At 36.8% G+C, this 8,283-nt stretch overlaps 1 long non-coding RNA gene across 1 annotated transcript; it reads left to right on the forward strand.

Annotated features, from left to right (window-relative positions):
* LOC144653115 (uncharacterized) lies at positions 1-5,129 on the forward strand. The gene is made up of 3 exons (XR_013570679.1): positions 1-42; positions 1,032-1,055; positions 3,289-5,129. It is a non-coding gene; the product is annotated as an uncharacterized LOC144653115 (long non-coding RNA).
* Positions 5,130-8,283: the final 3,154 nt, after the last annotated feature.

Here is an 8,283-nt window from a genome sequence, read left to right on the forward strand (position 1 = left end):
AATTGACCATAACATGGATGCCCAGTATCAAAGAGGTTTAAGGTAATCTATTTCTGAAGTGGGCTACCACGTACATATGGACGAATGGGCCTGCGAGACATGTTGTTAGCCGTGATGACCATGAAGACTCAAGTTCATGGTTTTCCTATTTCTGTGGATTTTCTATGGTTGTGCAAGGCTCAAAATAATTTTTGGATACTGACTGGTCTTGTGACCGGCCAAATCAATTTTTGCTTGGTCATGTCTCGTTTTTGACCGGTCAAAATATTGACTATTTACTTTGAAACAATAGCCTATTCTGCCAAAAATTTCACCTCATAAGCTAAAACACTCGTTGTTAAAGAGTATAAGGCTTAAGCTTTAATGTTTTGATCGCTAAAAATGTCATTTTATTATGTTCGCTTTTTGAATTTCCATTTCTTCTGCGTTCTACTCTACATCAAATAAAATGCTCAGTAGCCATAATGTTATGTTACTCTGCATAGTTTTACATTAGTTAACGACTTACGGGTGGAGGCGATCTTGGTTGTAAGCACTTTACTGGTCTTTATTACCAAACACTAAATAGTAATAGGACATATGCCCATGCTAAAAGTGAGATAACTTTGCCTTTGCTCGGACTGGTTGTTCATCAAGCTTCCTATAAGATGCCCTCTTTTAAAAGTTCTCTTTCTTCAAGACTGCCAGGAGATTAACAAGAAAGCCGTGTACGTGACCGGTCAACATGACCGCCGAACCAAAATTTTGTTCGGACAAATCGTCATTTTGGCCGGACATTGTCCGTTGACCGGCTGTTATTTTGAGCCCTGGCTATGGGGCTCTGCTCTGCAGCCCTTTGGGCCGCTGTGGAGCTCCACCATTACCTTTATGGTCCCACATGCAGAAATGATAATAGAATAGTTATAATTAATTATTACCTAATTATAATTATTTTTTATAGCTAACTAATGAAATGTGTATTTTAATCCTGGTCACATGAATTTTGTGCTGTTGGGTATGTTAATAAATTTTTATTGTATTTCTTTTTTCAGGTTTATTTGGACAATGGAGCTCAGGTATGGGGTTATCTTTTACTTCAATTACGAAGCACGCTAATGAGGTCACAGACTTTTGACCCCCGGTGTGACTCAGACAAACAAATTGCTCTCTGTAAGAGCATTGTAAGGCAAAATAGAGTTGGCGGGCACGTCGGAGGCATATTTAGCGATTGTTTTACGATATGGCCAGATGGGCACTGGATTTGATAGAAAACCTTAGCTGTGAAACATAGAAAGCCAAAACCTTGGTGTGAAACAAAAGGTTTGTCAAACAGGGCGATAATTCAATAAATGTAACGTTTTCCCTCAGTTATTGAATGGATTATAAGGGGTGGTGAATGGTCCTTGAAAACATGCGTGTCTTGCAAAATTTTAGCCAAATTTCATGGGTCTCGTCATCTCAAAGTTTTGACGCCTTCATAGAGTCTCTATTTCTTTTTCTTTTTCGATTAATAAATTGAATTTTTGTTTTTTTTGTATACCTTGAATCTGTTTTTCACTAACTAAAGCAAGAGTGTTTGGAATCTATCATTTTTCGAGCTAATCGAAAGTCGGGGCTGTAAATTTTGCCCTTTTAACTCGAAAAAGAGTTGTAGTGGGCAAAGTGATTTCACTCCTTCCCTCCTTTACTTGTTTCCTGTTAAACATATGCATGCAATGCTTGCCAGTGTTTTACAGTGAAAACCATAAAAGCACGAACGCCTAAAATTATTTCTGGAATGTTTATTAGCAACCAATCAGATGTGAGACGTAACAACAAACCGCAAGAGTAATTAGCTGAAAGGTTTTGATCAGTCACGAAACAACGAGTTGGCTTTTTTCCCACGATAAATTTTACCGTTAACAAATACTGAAATTGTCATTCTTTTTCTATTTCAGAGCTTATGCATAAGCAACGAATAACTATGAATGATATTTTGCTGAAAAAAATTAAAACGTAAAATTCTGCTCACAGACGCGCTGTCTAGCCATGTCTCAATTTTAAATTCAATTTTCAATTCAATTACTCTTGGGTTTTGTTGCGGTTACGTCTCGCATCTGATTGGTTGCAAAACAATAAACATTCCAGAAATAATTTTAGGCGTTCTTGTTTTATGGTTTTGACTGTAAGGCCTCTAGAGAAATAGACCTGTTCTCTGACTACCTACATTTCTTGTTAAATTACATAATATTAACATGCTTAATTACCAAACGAAATATTGTATTTATGTCAGTTTTCTTGAAATACGTTAGCGGTGATTCTAAACTTTAAAAGACGAAGAAACAGAAACAGTCTCAGGCAGAAATTGTAGAAGAAATTGCGAGGAAATTGTTTAAGACCAAGAATAAATTACAAACGTTTGTTAATGTTCGTTTGTTGATGATCGCTCGGCTTATAGATGAATACTTCTTTCAAATTCCCCTCTTTTCTAGTACCATTTTTTGGCGGAAATGCTATAAGCCAAACCCCCAATTCTGTTGAGTTTTGACCAGTCCTCAGTAAGATTTGGTGAAAAAAAAAATCGTTCGACATATGGCCAATGATATTATTATTATTATTTTTCTTAACCTTCAAAAAAGAAAAAGGAAAAAGAAAGAAATCAATTTGCAATGGATGGGAACTCTATCTCATGGCCTTTCGGTCTGCTCTCGATCAGTCGATGACAATCAAAGTGAAGTGAACTAAAGTGTGAAAGTTTAACATCATTTGTATTAGCAAACCTTTATTTGTTCGTTTGTTGTTTTTGATTCTTATTTCATAATAACTTTTCCGAGTTTAGTGGCTTATAGCCACTTTGATTTGTCTTTTTTTGCTTGTCAAGAATGCATACAAAACCTTTGGCCAAACTAAAATTGTTGTCTGAGTCATGCGGAGAGTCTCATGTGGCAAAATCTATTTTTAGTAATAGTGCACTTTGCTGTTAAAGTACACCTAGCACCCATTATTTGGCTAAACCAAACAAGAAGCTTGATAAAACAAAAACTCAGCAGTTAATATTTAAACACTTTTTTTGTTTTGCATCAAAACATTTTGTGAATGACGTAATAGTCTCTTCATTTATAAATACATTGTATGGCTCAAAACGCTTAGCATTCCACCAGATCATAACATCTTTCCAAACTTTCCAAATGCGTTCAACATCAGGACACTCAAGTAGCAGTGTTTGAGTTGTGGTGGTTTTTTTATGCTCATAATGACTGGTAGCTTAAGAAGAGTATTGACGATATTGTTTAAGAGGGCCCTGATTGGATAGTTTTATTCTTTTCTTAGATCAAGTCCCCCCACGACAAGGGTATTTCACGGTGTATAGAGGAGAACAGAGTTCCTTGGAAAGAATCGTGGGATATCTGCACTTCCAGTGATCTAATAAAAGACCCTTTTGAGGAGATATGTGCATCATACTTCGAAGACATTAAAAAGTATTCCCATTTCAGGTGATTGTACCTCACGATTTTTGCCTCAATTTCAATTTAACAGTGCTTTGTCTCTTGTGTTCACTCAGGCAACAGTGAAACTCGCAGCAAGGAAGTTTAACTCAAGTCCTTGTTTTCAGTTGATGCCATTGCATTCTTAAAAGTTATTTGTTCAAGAATAAGTAACAGTTATTAGACCTGCTTAAGCACAATTTCTTGATTAATTTGTCTGTGGTGAGCCAATCAATTATTTGCTGAGGCCAAAGGCTAAGGTAGAAAATTGATCTGCGAGACAGACAAATCACAGCATTTTGCAAAAACCGAGTTCTATAATCGTTTTTCGTTTGACTATTGAATGTGTTCTGCACAATTACCTTTTGGCCAGTGGGAAATGCAGGGTGCCTTGATGATGTAACACACCATTAAATAACAACTTTACATTGATTGATACAAGTTGGCCTTCACCCAGTTCACTTTCCTTCAGGTATTGCTGAAATAAATCAAGGGAAATTACAGTTGCTTTCTTTGTTTCCTGCTGTTTTTAGTGTGGTAGGCAAATTAAACCACTCTCCTACAACTCTGGGAATTTGACTACCATTTTTTTTTTACTACGCATGAGCAGAAAATAATTACTATGCATGAGCAGAATATAATTTGCAATGAAATCACTGTCAGACAGTACTACACAGCAGTATGCATGGATGCATGTCACATATGAAGCTAGCAAATGGCCTTGTTCACCATGAGTCTGTGTAGCTCAGGTAGAGCACTGCCTGGTGTTTAGAAGGTCATGGATTCGATTCATGTTGGGGTTCTGGATTTCTTTGTCTCACAGTGACACGTGTGTTACTGCGTTTCGAAAGGTTTTACTGTGGTGGGGCGTGCTTTTGCAGCCAAAAAGTAGTTAAACCATAACTGCCTGGTTTTAGGCTTCTTCAAGCTTCTTGTTTTTAAAGAAAACAAAGAACTCTTGCTTTTCGAGGACATGTATTAAATCAGGCTTGACAATCAAAATTGCTTAATAGTGCACAAGTGGGTGAGCACTCATTGAACAACTAGATTTCCAGTCTTGTCTGGCTATTGGCAGGTAGAAATGGTGGAAAAAGACAAGGAGAGACGGCATTTTCAGCAGGTTCTCGGCTTTATCAGTTTAACGCAATGCCATTTGGTCTTTGTAATGCTCCTGCTACGTTTGAGCGTTTGATGTGGAGGGTGTTAGTTGTGTTACCTTGGCATATTGTACCCACATTCCTGGATGATGTCATTGTGAATGTGAAGTATTTTGAAGAGGCATTCAGGTGGCTACGATTGGTTCTCCAACAATTGAGATCTGTAATTCAGGGCTGGAAATAATTTTCGAACATTGAACGGTCAAGATGTCCGGTCAAATCCATTTTAGCTCGGTCATACCTCGTTTCTGCTCGGACAAAAATGCAACATGTAATTTTCCAATAATTATTAAATATATGTAAAAATATAACACCTTCCGCCTTAAGAAATAACATTCCGTTTAAGTAAATTCCTTTTAACTACAGGTTACGAAACTGCACTGTTGACTGTGGAATTTAGATTGCCGTCTGGACTCTATTTTTTGCTTTGCTGATAAGATTGAATGAATTGCTCGTTACATATACGATGTTGCTTACCTCAGGTCGGAACCGTACGTTACAAAAACAGTTTAAATTTTTAAAATTTCTTTTATCAATAGTTCTTTTTTTTCAAATCTATTTTCTCTTGCTTTTATGGCAAGAAAACATTTCGTGCAGAAGGTGATTTGATTAAGCGAATATAATTTCACGTCTATAAATACTGCAAGCAGTTGAATGAAAAACCGTTTTGTTTCCATGAATGAGAACCGTTTTCAAATAGTTAATACATGAAAAATAGCAATGAGATCAGAATTCAGTAATTATTAAAGCGGGTTTGCATTCTAATAACTTATCTGTTTCTTTTTTGCAAGTTCAAATTTATGCAAATTTCGTGTGAAATGTAATTTGATTCCACACTGTCTTGTTTTCATGTTCATGAATGGTGAAAACAAAATTGTTTCTCCGGCTCCTTATTTAAGAAATGTGTATTTTCGTGGATGAAACCCTGTTTCACTTGAATTGAAAAATCAATTTCTGACTGCAATCTTATTTAATTTTCCAAGTTTTAAAGTAATTTTTTGTTGAATGAATGAGTGATGCAAGTGTCTGGCTCATGTCTAGCTCATTGTATTTGTCTATTGGCTTCAAACTTTGCAAATAGCACAGTAATTTTCAGTGCTTGGGGTCGCTAATCATCATTTTCAATGATTTTACAAAAGTCTTGTGGTATCCTTTTTGGAACTTTAAGTTTTTGAAAAAAATCTAATGTCACTTCCGGATTGTTCTCATCAATAGATGTAGATTTCAGATTTCACGTTGCGTTTCCCAGCGATTATTTAAACAACAAGCAGCTAGAAGAACATTTTTAATGGCTTCATACTTGAAAACGACAAAGTATATTCCCCTACACTATTAGTAGAAAATAATAATTCCAAACTTGCGACCGCAAAGAAAGTTTTAGTCGCCAAAGGAAAAAAAAAATAGTTACAAATTCGACCGCATCGGTCCCAACTTTGAGCCCTGTAACTATTATAAATATTGCAAAGAAGTCAAAGATTGTTTTAATCATAGTTTATAATATAAATTGTACCTTTATATTCTGAGCTTTGGAACTATATTAATCGTTTAATTCTGTGCAGGAGGAAACGGACAACTTGGGAAAATATTTTAATTTGAGACCGCAACACGCGAATTGTAAACAACAGTTAATTCGATCAGTTCCTTTTTTCGGTTGGAAGTTTCGCAATACAGCAAGGTTTATACACTAACAGAAGGTAGACAACAGCATTGAAAACTAAGTTTGTTTCAATATTACCATTATTTTCGACTTGTGACCGGACAACATGACCGGCAAGGCGAACATTTGACCGGTCAAGTCCCCAATCAGGCCGGACATTGTCCGTTGACCGTTATTTCCAGCCCTGACCGCCATTCGACGAGGAAAAAATTGTTTGCTCGAAAACATGCAGCCTATCCTGAAAAGATGCGCTTTCAGCGAGAAGCCTTTCCAATATACAAAAGTCACCAAACAAAAATATGCGAAAGTCGACAAACAATTTTTTTTTTATGAACAGAACAATAGCTTGTCCGTACGTTGTGCAATATGTAAATTTCTTAGCCGTCCTCTGCAAAACAACAACGGACACACGCACGCAGTCTTAACAGGCGGAATCCTGGAAGGCTAACAACACCTTTGATATGAAACAAATATAGCAGAATGCTCAAGAAAGAGACTAAAGGAAATCAAAACACCAGACGGTATTTTGTTAACTCTCTCTTTAGTTAACTGCACGACGTTATTGTTACTTTTGTTGCTTCAATTAACACGAGTTCCGCCGATACTGTGTTAGAAATACAGTAGTTCAAATCTCTCGATTTACTTCCGTTCTGGGAAATTTACTTTCGCTAAGAACTACGAGCATGCGCAATAAAAACCGGAAGAACAAGGTTCTTCCTGAAATCGACCTGAAATTGATCTGATCCATTCCAGTTTCCCAGAGTACCGGCGACCCTACTGCTGACCAACCGCGGACGGATCGCGGAGCCGGGAGACACTCTGGGCTCGAGATTGGGGAAACAAATTGATCAGATCCAGGCGACTAAGGGCAAAGAAATCCGAGGTGTCTGGCAATCGTGACGTCACGACTCGGCTGGCCCGGGAAGTTTAAACTCAGGTAAACAAATGGGTTTCCCAGGAGTGTTTTAAGCGGTTGTAATCATACAGATCATAACAAAAATCATTGAACAGAAGGTATGTAATCATTAAAAATCCATACAAACGTCTCTTATTTTGACACAGCGTCCCCCAAAACCATATAAACTCTTAAATTTTTTATGATTTTTATGATACTCTTTAAAATGGGCAAACATAATGATTTTCATTTTAGTTACTTTCAAATAATGGATCTTTGGCAGGATTTTACAGCTGTCACAAAACGGATAAAAAGAGTTCAATTATATGGTTTTGGGAGACGCTGGCTCGCAATAAGAGACGTTTGTATGGATTTTTACCATGTTTCAAGGTCCATATCTTCGTTTCTGTTCATCCTGATAGCATCAAACTTGGTTAAATGACCAAACTTACCGTGATCTTTCATGTGGTGGTGTCAGATTATCGATTACGTAAAATTTGAAACTCGCCCCAGTTCACTGCGCAACCTCGGAACGGCCAATTCCCGTCGGGGACTCAGATTTTTTCTTTTATATGTAAATGCTGATCGCCAGTTAATACCAGTGATCCAGTGATCACTGATTGGCCTTTCAGGTTACATGAAGTCTTTTATTTTTATTTATTTACAGTACGTTCATTGCAGCGTAACGGAAATCAGACAGCTTGCATTTCTTCCAATCAGCATGCTTCATGGATCATTAACATGTGAAAAAACCCCAGCCAATCAAATGCCATTACCAGGATGCTTCGAATTTACAGAGAGATTTCTGATTCTGTTATAGTTGTGCATATTGAAACATGTCTAGTTCGTAGCATAGAAAATAATTAATATCTTTTAAAAGCTATATCGCTTATTTTACCACAGGACATAAATGACATAAATTATAAAGAGTGAAAAAAACGTACATAGACTAGAGTCTACATAAATATACATGTATATTAAAAGGAGACATAAACCGAATGTACTAGTTCAATTTAAAAACTCTCTTGCCAGTTATCGCCTTCGCCAATATTTTAGACACACAGTACAGTGTTCATTACTGATTCTCAAATGACAAATATACGTACGTATAGCCTTGGAAGTGGAAACTGC

Source organism: Oculina patagonica, chromosome 5, assembly GCF_052425735.1.
Source record: "Oculina patagonica isolate OP01 chromosome 5, crgOcupat, whole genome shotgun sequence".
NCBI classification, from domain to species: Eukaryota; Metazoa; Cnidaria; class Anthozoa; order Scleractinia; family Oculinidae; genus Oculina; species Oculina patagonica.